General features: G+C 38.2%; 1 protein-coding gene across 2 annotated transcripts in view; it reads left to right on the forward strand.

Annotated features, from left to right (window-relative positions):
- PIGU (phosphatidylinositol glycan anchor biosynthesis, class U) overlaps window positions 1-10,735 on the forward strand; it is a 152,321-nt gene that overhangs the window by 109,059 nt on the left and 32,527 nt on the right. The gene's annotated exons all lie outside the window — the stretch shown is intronic.

The following is a 10,735-nucleotide window of genomic DNA, read 5'->3' on the forward strand; positions in this document are numbered from 1 at the left end:
GAAGACCCCCAATGAGATGGATCAACCGGGTGGCATCATTGATGGTGTCAAGTGTGGCAGTGGTGGTGGGGTTGGCCCAGGATCGGACACTGTTTCGTTCTGCTGTGCATGGGGTCTCTATGAGTCGGTTCCAACTCGATGGCACCTGACAACAACAACAACAAGGGTGCAGAAAGCTTGATAGTTCTTATTATGATCAGATTGTTCACTAGAAGCTTGAGCCACTTTGCAGTGCCAACATCAGCATCTAAAGTGAAATGAATCACTTTAAATCCAATATGATTTATGACTTAAATCTAATATGAGTAGTTGATTGTGGTAACCAGGCACCATCTAGTTCTTCTGGTCTCAGAGTTGTGGAGAGTGATGTTCACATGGCCCATTAGTACACTGGACTAATCGTTCCCAGATATCTTTGATTTTCATCACTCTTCTTTCTTCTAGACAGGAAGAGACGAATAGTTGTACCTTATATAGTTGCTCACAATCTTTTAGAACCCAGTAGCTACTCACCAAAGTAGGATGTAGAATATTGTCTTTGTGAACTGTTATGCCAATTGACCTTGGTATCCTCTGAGACTATTGTACTGAGCTCCAGACTCACTTACTCTTTCCCTCAAGTTTTTTCTTTATGTCTAAGAGGTTTTCATAACTTTACCCAGTGTATGCTTTACCACATTTATGGATATATTTGTAGCAAAGGCAAATATCCATGTACAAATATCCTTTGATTAGTGTTTTTGGCTTTGTTGATTCCTTACATTCCAGTTTTGATTTCAATAAATTCTCTATTATTTCCTCCTTTCTTTTGGAGTTTCTTCTGTTGTTCTATTTCTAAAGATGTTTTGTTTTTAAAAATCATTTCTTAATGTTTTTTTCAGTGAAAGTTTACATGGCAGTTGAGTTCCATTTAATAGTTTCTACAAAAGTTGTTCACTGATGTATGTTACATTTTCCACAATGCATGAACATTCTTATTTCAATTCTGGTTATTCAGTTTCCATTATTCTAGTTTCCCTGCCCCCTTACATTCTTACCTTTGTTGTAAAGTACTTATTGACAGTTTAGTCTCATGTATGTAATTTATAAAAGGAGCACAGTACTTATTGGTGATATTCATTATATTTTTAGCTAATTTGTTACTTAGATACAAGGTGATCTCAGGTTTGTTTTTTTTTTAAATGTTTTATTGTGAATTATGTGATAGTTTACATGGGAGAACATTAGTTTTATATTCATCCTATTGTATATCGTTTCATTGCCATGGTTACAATCCCCTCCATGTATCATCAACCAACCAAAGGGTATATCCCACCCCCCGCTGGTCATCAGCACACAGCCCCTCTCCCTCTCTGGGTCTAAATTCCCTAGCTGCTCCATCTCTCCACATCATCATCTCTGCCTCCATCTCAGGCATCAATGCTTCTCTGGGTAGGGTCCTGCTCTCTGCTCTTCTCCTTTGATGGTCCCAGGGACCTCTGCTCCTAGACTGCAAAGTTAATCACTCCCCTCCTTGCTACAAAACGTCTACCTTTACATTTACAATCCTCATAGTCAGTCCTGATAACAATTGTTCACTATTGTATCACTAGAGACCTATCCACATTTCCTTTCATCAGCCACACCTAGACAGATTGGATACTACTCAGTGGAGAGTCTACCTTCCTCCACGCCTTCTGGATCTAGGTTCCTTCTTGAAAGCTTGTAAGCCAGTCACTTCTTGCCTTTGTATCCCTCTCCCCCCACCCCCATTTTGGGTAGCCAATGTCCAAGTTGCCCATCCCTGTCTACTCTGTGTATGGAGGGGGTGAGAATGATCCTTGCTGTAAAGATTTGGTCTCTCTTTTGAGCTACTGTATCCATAGGTATAGGTCAAGTTCATCAAATTGTATCAGACTTCTCTGTTTTCCTCTTCTTTCTTCTTCTAGTTGAGCTCTGATCATCCAGTCATTGAAGCCAGGTCAAGTGGGTATTATCTGCAAGTGTGGGCATTCTTGTGCTCTCTCTTCTTATCAGCTGGACGCATCACTCTCCACTCGTCCTCTGTGGCTATGTCACTAACTCTGGGCCCAAGAGTCCCCAGGTCTTGCCATACTGCTGGCCAACCAGGTCTCCAGCCGGGCTCACAGGAGTCTATTGAATGTTGTAGGGCTTAGCTCACAGCTTCATTGCTGTTTTTCCCTCACTTCTCCTTATCGGTGACGAACGTGGTCACCAATGATCTCATTTTTTTGGTTCAAGATTTGAAGAGTATATTTGGGCAGTAGTCTTAGGGAGTTCTCCATTCTCAACAAATCCAGTAAGTCTGGGTTTTGTTGTTTTTTATTAATTTAAGGTTCTTTTTCACATTTTTCTTCAATTATATTAGGCTCCATTGTGGCTCATATTAGAACTATCAGTAGTGGTAGCTGGTCATCATCTAGTTCTTATGGTTTCAGGGTTGATGAGGTTGTGTTTCATGGAGACTGTTAGTCCTGTCGACTAGTTTATTCTTGGAGTATTTGGTTTCCTTCTTTCTCTTTTGCTCTGGACAAGACCAATATTCACATCTTAGATGGCCACTTGTAAACTTTTAAGGCACCAGGCACTATTCACCAGGTTGGGATGTAGAACATAATATTGTGAACTATATAATGTTGATTCCACCATTCATCTGTCAGTTTGTCACACTGTGATGACTTACATGTTGCTGTGATGCTGGAAGCTATGCCACCAATATTTTAAATATCAGCAGGGTAACCCAGGGTGGAAAGGTTTCAGTGGAGCTTCCAGATGAAGACAGACTAAGAGGAAGGAAAGACAGACTACTTTTGAATATTTAGCCACAGAAAACCTATGACTCGCAGCAGAACATTGTCAGATAGAGTGCCAGAAGATGGGCCCCTCAGATTGGGAGGGACTCAATATATGACTGAGGAAGAGCTGCTTCCTCAGTAGAGTTGACCTTGATGATCTGAATGGAGTAAAACTTTCAAGACCTTCATTTGCTGGTGGGGCACAACTCAAAACATTCATTAATAATTGGAACATGGAATGTATGAAGTATGAATCTAGGAAAATTGTAAGTTGTCAAAAATTAAATAGAACACATAAAGATTAATATCCTATATGCCATACATACATTTTTGGTTGATTTTGCTCTTATTTTATTAATATATATACCATCCAGTTACCAATTAGCTTGTTTTTGTGTACTTTTCACTGATATAATATACCTTATCAAGCTATGCATATTTTACCCTCATTCAGTGTTGCCTTTCTCATCACCAAAAATAACAAGTGTCTACTGTGGCGCTGTGGGTTAATGCGCCAGATTGCAAAGCCATTTGAACTGCAAGGTTGGTGGTTCAAGCTCACCAGCTGCTCCTCGGAAACCCTATACAGGGTCGCTATGGGTCAGAACTGATTCAATGGCACTTGATAGCAACAACAACAACTGTCTGCCTAGTGAATTTCTCTCTCTCCTGCTCCCCATCCTGTAACCACTAATGACCATTCATTAGTTTCTGTGTACATGTGTTTTTGTTAAGTGCCTTCAAGTTGGTTCCAGCTGATAGTGATCTTGTATAGGGTTTCAAAGGAGCAGCTGGTGGGTTTGAACTGCCGACCTTGTGGTTCTGAGTCCAGTGCTGATCCTACAGTGCCACACCAGCAATCCATACTCCTCACTTACTAACACTGTTACATTCCTAAGACTAGATCATGATATAAAAAAAATCAGTGCTATGTGAAAATGAAGAATGAGCACATTAGATCACAAAGTGGAGGATGACTACATCATTGCACAACTGCCAAATTACATCATTACATAACTGCTAACCTACTGAGAATCGTTACACAACTAAGCTGACACATAACCTTAACCATCATCGCCAACATTACTCTTGCCTCTCACCTTGGCATTCATTACTGCCAGACATATGCTGTTAATCCACAAAATAGTCAGTTGGCAGATTTTTTATTACAGACATTTTTATTACAGACATGTTTTATTGCACTTCACTTTGTTACACTTCGCAGATAATGGAATTTTTACAAATTGAAGATTTGTGGTGCCATTTTTCTAACAGCAGGTGTTAACTTGTGTCTCTATCACATTTTGGAAATTTTCACAGTATTTCAAACTTTTTCATAATGCTATCGCATACTTAACAGACTAAAGTATAGTGTAAACATAATTATTTATATGTGTTGGGAAACCTAAGAACTTCTTGTGACTTGCTTTATTATGATGTTTGCTTCATTGCAGTGTTCTGGAACTGAACCTGCAATATCTCCTGGTGTGGCACTGTCAGATAAGCACTGGACTGCAAACCTCAGGTTGGTAGTTCAAACCCACCAGCTACTCCACAGAAATCCTATACAGGATGGCTAAGAGTCAGAATCGACTTGGTAGCACTTAACAACAACAGCATGACCTTTATTGTCATAGTGTGAAATGTTAAATAACAAGATAGTTTATAAATGAAGAAGAGGTATATTTACTTGTTCCTGTCATTTCATAAAAGTGAGAACATACAATATTAGTGGTTTTTTTTTTTTTGGTTTTTTTTTGTCTGATTGTTGTATTTCACGCAACATAATATCCTCTTGGTTCCAAGATATTTTGGGATATATTTGTCTGTATTGCTGAGTAGTTTTTCATTGTATGTGTGATAGTCTTTTTTTTTTTTTAACTTTTTATTGTGAATTGGGTGAAAGTTTACAGACAAGACCATCAGCTCCACATCCTTGTTTCATCTCAGTGATCCCGCCTGGATCCCCATGAGCAGCTTACATTTCACAAATGAACAAGGCAAAAATATTTGATGTATACTTACAAAACAAATAAAGTATATATTCATTTAAACGTCCAAAAGGCACATCCTGCCTGCCACCCTCCTGCCTACAAGCACACAACCACTGCCTTTGCTGTTGCAGCATGTGCTTCACACATGCTCTTCCTTCCTGATGGTCCTGGGATTGTGTGTTCCTGAAAGATTATCTTCTCCCTCCTTTTCGTTACACATCTTCTACAATTACAATTGTGACAATAGCAATTAATCCTGCTAACAGTTATTCACAATTGAGTCATAAAATCCTATCACCTTCATTCCCCAATCCCTTTCATCAGCTCCATTTGGAAAAGAGGGAAATTATTCAGTGGAGACTCTACATTACCCACCTTGTTCAGAAACTAAGCCCATGAAAGCTTGTAAACCAGCCACTTTGAGCCTTTGTAGTCCCCCCTATTTTTGATAGCAAATTGTCTAGATTTCTCGTCCCTGTCTACCCAGTACACTGAGGAAACAAGGTTGTTCCTTGATATGAAGAATCCTTCCATTCCAGTTGATTATATGATAGTCTTTTTTTTTTAATGCTCTTATTATATATTGGATGAATGAAGGCTTACAGGACAGATCACCATTTTTGCATTCAGCAGATCATTGTAATGATTACAATACCCTCCATGCACCCTTAGCCAACAGTATTTTACCTCTATTATATTTTGGGGGTGGGGGTGTACACATACCACAGGAGCTCTGGTAGCATAGTAGTTACGAATGGGGCTGCGAACCTCAAGGTCAGCAGTTTGAAACTACTAGCCGCTCTGCGGGAGAAAGATGAGGCTTTCTGCTCCCGTAAAGATTTACAGCCTCAGAAACCCTGTACGGGGTCGCTATGGGTCAGAACCGACTCGATGGCACATAACAACAACATAACAACAACACATACTACATTGTCAATATATATTTGTTTTACTGTCCAAAGGGCACATTTTGCAAGCCAGTTTCTTGTCCGCAGGCTCGCTGCTTTTCTCAGTCCGCTGCTGTTCTGTCTCTCTCTGCCATCGCTTCCACCACCAGCTCTGTTGTCACCACTTTTCTGTTCAGGATCCCTCACTCCTCTCATGGTCTTCGCTTTTTTTTTAAAAGTTTTTATTGTGAACTGAGTGATGATTTACATGGGAAAACATCAGCTTTATACCATCGTTTCATTGCAATGATTACAATCTCCTCCGTGCCTCATCATTCAACAGTATTTGCTTCTATTCACTCTGTTTTTTGTTTTGTTTTTTGGTCGGGGGAGGGTGGGGACGGGGAAGATGTACACAGAAACACTCAGGAATATATAATAATTTAAACAACCAAAGGGCACATTCTACAAGCCTGCCTCCTGGCCTCCAGCACCCAGTCCCTCTCTTTCCATGAGTCCAGAGTCCTCAGCTGGTCCCTCTCTCCATGTCCTCATCTTGCCTCCATCTCTGGTGTTGCTGCTTTTTTGGATAGGGTCCCATTCTCCCTTGATAGTCCTAGGGTCCTCTGTTTCTGGACTGTAAGATTAACTATTCCCTCATTTTTATTACAAAACTTCTACCTTTACAGTTGTGACAGTCGCAGTTAGTCATGATAACAATTACTACTGAATCATAAGAATCTTATCCCCATCTCTTTCCACCAGACCCATCTAGACAAGATGGAAACTATTCAGTGGGGATTCTACCTCCCTCTACACACTCTTAAACTAAACTCTTTCTTGAATACTTGTAAGCCAGTCACTTCATACCTTTATCACCCCCTCATTTTAAGAAGCCAATGTCTAAGTTGCCCATCCCTATGTACCCTGTATACAGAGGGTATAGAATTGATACTTGATGTGAATACTCCTTCCCTCTCTGTTGGTATTTTGAGCTACTACATACATAAGTATAGGTCAAGTTCATAAAATTATAGCAATTTATACTCATTTCCTTTATCAAAAATTGTTTTGTTTTTACCTTCCTCTAGTCAACTTCTAATTATCAAGCCATCAAGACTAGGTCAAATGGGTACTATCTTCAAGGTTGGGAGTTCTTGTGCATCTCCCCTAACTTCATATCAGCTAGATGCTTCACTCTCAGCTCTAGCCCTCTGTGGCTATGTTCACATTCTTCCCTTTTAATGGTCCCTAGGGCCCTCTGTTCCTGAGATGAAAATAACTGCTCCCCCTTTTAGTTACACCTCTTCTACATTTACAGTTGTGACAATCACCATTAGATTTGAAAATAAGTACTCGCAATTGTATCATAAAGTTTTATCCCCCTCATTACCAGACCTATCTGGACAGTAGGGAAATTATTCAGTTGGATTTCTGTCTTACTCCCTGTATTCTGACACTAAGCACCATCATGAAAGCTTGTAAGCCAGTCACTTTGTGCCTTTTGTAACTGAAGTGTAAGTTACCCATCCCTATCAGCTCAGTGTACTGAGGAGACATGCTTTATCCTTGATATGGAGAATCATTTCCTATTTGGTTGGAATTTTGAGTAGCCTCATCCATAATCAAGGGTCCAGTTGATCAGGTTGTAGCATTTTACGTTTGCTCCCTGTATATATGATAGTCTTTTGATGACCATAAATATTGAACTTTTAAGAGATTCCAGTTATTTATTTTGTTTTCTGTTGCTCATGTGTTTGTTGTTCTGGTTGATAATATATCATTGAAAAAAAATGAGATCTCAAAGCTAGGTTCTTACCTTTTCTTCCAAGAACGTCATAGTTTTAGATTTCACATTTAGGTCTTTGATTCATTTTGCATTAGTCTTTTGTATGGTATAAGGTATGGCTCTTACTTTATTTTTTTGGATGTGGATATCCAGTTTGGCCAGCACCATATATTGAAGCGACTGTTCTTCCATATTGAATGGATTTAATACCTTTGTCAAAAACCAATTGATCAGAGATGTTTAGATTAATTTTTGGTGTATGTATTTATTTCTGGTGATTTAGTTCTATCCCATTGTTCTATATGTCTATCATTAAACCAGTATTAAGCTGTTTTGGTTACTGTAGGTGGGTAATATATTTTGAAATCAGAAAGTATGAGAATTCCTACTTTGTTCTTCAAAATTGCATTGGCTATGTGGAGTCTCTTGTCCCTCCAGATAAAATTGAAGATTTGTTTTTCTGTTGTTTCTAATATCTTTAGATGAATGTTTACCTCATTTATTTTCAGCCTTTCTTCTATTCAAACATAAGTTTCTAAGGCTATAGTTTTTCCTTAGAGAATTGTTTTGTCTACACAAGTAGGGATGTAAAGTATTCTCATTGCCATTAATAACTAACATTAAATTTTCTATTATCATTTCTTCTTTGACCCACCCTGGGTTATTTAAAAAAATGTTTAATATTTTTCTAATGTGTTTTTGGAGGCCTGGTATGGTGCTATAGGATAAGCATTGGATGACTAACAGCAAGGTCAGTGGTTCAAACCCACTAGCTGCTCCTTGGAAACCCTATACAGGATCACTATGAGTCGGAACCAACTTGACAGCACTTAACAATAACAATGTGCTTTTAGGTTATCTTTTTATTGATGATTTCTATTAAATGCATTATGATCCAAAAATGGGTTTGCATATACAGATTCTTTGACGTTTGTTGATACTACTTTATTGCCTAATATAGGGAAAATAGTAATTTTTAAATAAATGTCCCTATATATGCTTGAAATGAATGTCTATTTTCTAGTTGTTAAGTGTACTTTTATTAAGTACATTATGTTCTATAAGATCTTATAAGATCCAATTTAAAAATATGCCATTCATATTTTCTATTTGGTTCTGATTTTTGTCTGTTTGATCTATCAGGTACATATAAGTTTAGAATTGTTATTGTCTTTCTGATGACTTGACCTTTTATCACTATGGGATGAGCATTTATTTTATCTGGTAACAGTATTACCAAGCTAGATTTTTTTTTTGATAATGTGTTTACTTGGTATTTTTTTTTTTTTTTTTTTTTAATGTTTGGATTTTCAACTTTCCTGTGTCTTGTACTTTAAGGTGTATCTCTTATAAATAGCAACATAGCTGTATGGCTGTTTTTTTTCTCCTCATGCCTTAATGATTTTTAATTACAGAGTTTGGTCCATTTACATTGATTATGTTTGAATCTATTTTTGTTTTCTTACTTTTGTTTCTTGGCATCTCTTATTTTTATTTTCCTTTCTAACAGTTTCCCCTAGCTTTTCTTTCTTTCTTTTTAAGGAGAAAATTTAAAAGGTTACAAAGCATAAAAAATAACATAGGAAATATCCATATGTCTCCTATCCAGAGTAAACAAATATTAAGAATTCTGTCATAAAATGTTATAAAGTTGATATTTATTAGGATCCCCAGTCCTGTTTCCCCCTCTCCTTCCTAGGGGGCTAGCACTACCATGAATTTGGTGTATATTCTTTTCATCTATATCTTTATACTTTTGCCCTATGTATTTGGATCTATAAATAATACATAGTATTGTTTTGTATAATTTAGAAATAATAAAATTTTAATATTGTATGAATTGTTGGGCAGCTTCCTATTTTAACTAATCTTATTGTTTAACAATCTAGCCATGTTGACACATATAAACCCTCTGTGGTGGAGTTGTTTCCAATTCATAGGAACGTATAGGAGAAAGCAGAACTGCCCCATAGGGTTTCCAAATGTATAAATCTTTAGCAGCAGAGTGCCACATCTTTTTCCTGAAGAGCAGCTGGTGGGTTCAAACCACTGCCCTTTTGATTAGAAGCTGCGAACTTAACCACTGTTCCACCAAGGCTCCTTATTGACATGTGTAGATAAAGCTTGTTCATTCAACCTGCTGATTAGTACCACTATGATCACACTGCAATTTACTCACTTCTCTGTTGTTGGTGTTGTTTGATGTTAAGTGCTGTGGAGTCAGTTCCAGCTCATAGCGACCCTGTATAGGGTTTCTGAGGAGCAGCTGGTGGGTTTGAACTGCCTACCTTGTGGTTCGCAGTTGGTGCTGATCCTGCAGTGCCATATCAGGTCTTTTTCATTTTTCATATTCACAGTTAAGGATTATTGAAAACATTTTACTATATGCCAAGTACTGTGCAAGCCTTCACATTTTTTTATGTGTGTGGTAAAATATATATAACAAAACATTTTCTGTTTTCCACATTTTTAATTACACAATTCAGTGACATTAATTACATTCATAGTGGTGGTTGTGCAATCATCACCCCAAACAGAAACTCAGTATCCCTTAAGCAATAATTTCCTATTCCGCCTCCTCCCAACTAGTAGTCACTAGTCAACTTGCATTTGCCCGTTCTAGGTAGTTCATTGAAGTGGAATCACAGTATTTGTCCTCTTGTGTCTGACTTACTTCACTCAGCATAATGAAGGATTTTTTTCTTTCTTTCTTTCTTTCTTAATTTCAAACAGTGGTGCAATGGATATCCTTTCATTTGTATCTTGTGCAACATGTCTCCAGGACACATACTTAGAAGTGGTATTACTAGGTCTGAGGTCAGAGGATATGCATTCTTAATAGCTTGTTTAATACAATGGCTAAACATTTGGCTGCTAACAGAATGGTTTAAACCCATCCATTAGCTCTACGTGAGAAAGACTTGACCATCTGCTTCCATAGGTTTGCTTTCATAACCAAGAAAACCCTACAGGGTAGTTTTACTCTCAAATGGGGTTGTTAGGAGTTGACCAGTGGCATCCAAAAACAACAGTCTTTGTTGCTCAAAATATTTTTAAGTAAATCAAAAGATAGAGACCTCATGGTCTGGCAACGTCTTGCGTATGGGGTCCCCAGCCGGTCTCCTCCCTCCCTGCCTTCTTCGGATGGCGGCTGCTTATGCTGGACGTGTGGCCAGAGACGGGTAAGGATCATGTGGAACCTTGGCAACCTAAGACAGAGCCATTGCCATGCTGCAATGAGTTTCGATGTCAGGTAAGACTGAGGAATTC

This window comes from Chrysochloris asiatica, unplaced genomic scaffold, assembly GCF_000296735.1.
Source record: "Chrysochloris asiatica unplaced genomic scaffold, ChrAsi1.0 scaffold00423, whole genome shotgun sequence".
Taxonomy (NCBI): Eukaryota; Metazoa; Chordata; class Mammalia; order Afrosoricida; family Chrysochloridae; genus Chrysochloris; species Chrysochloris asiatica.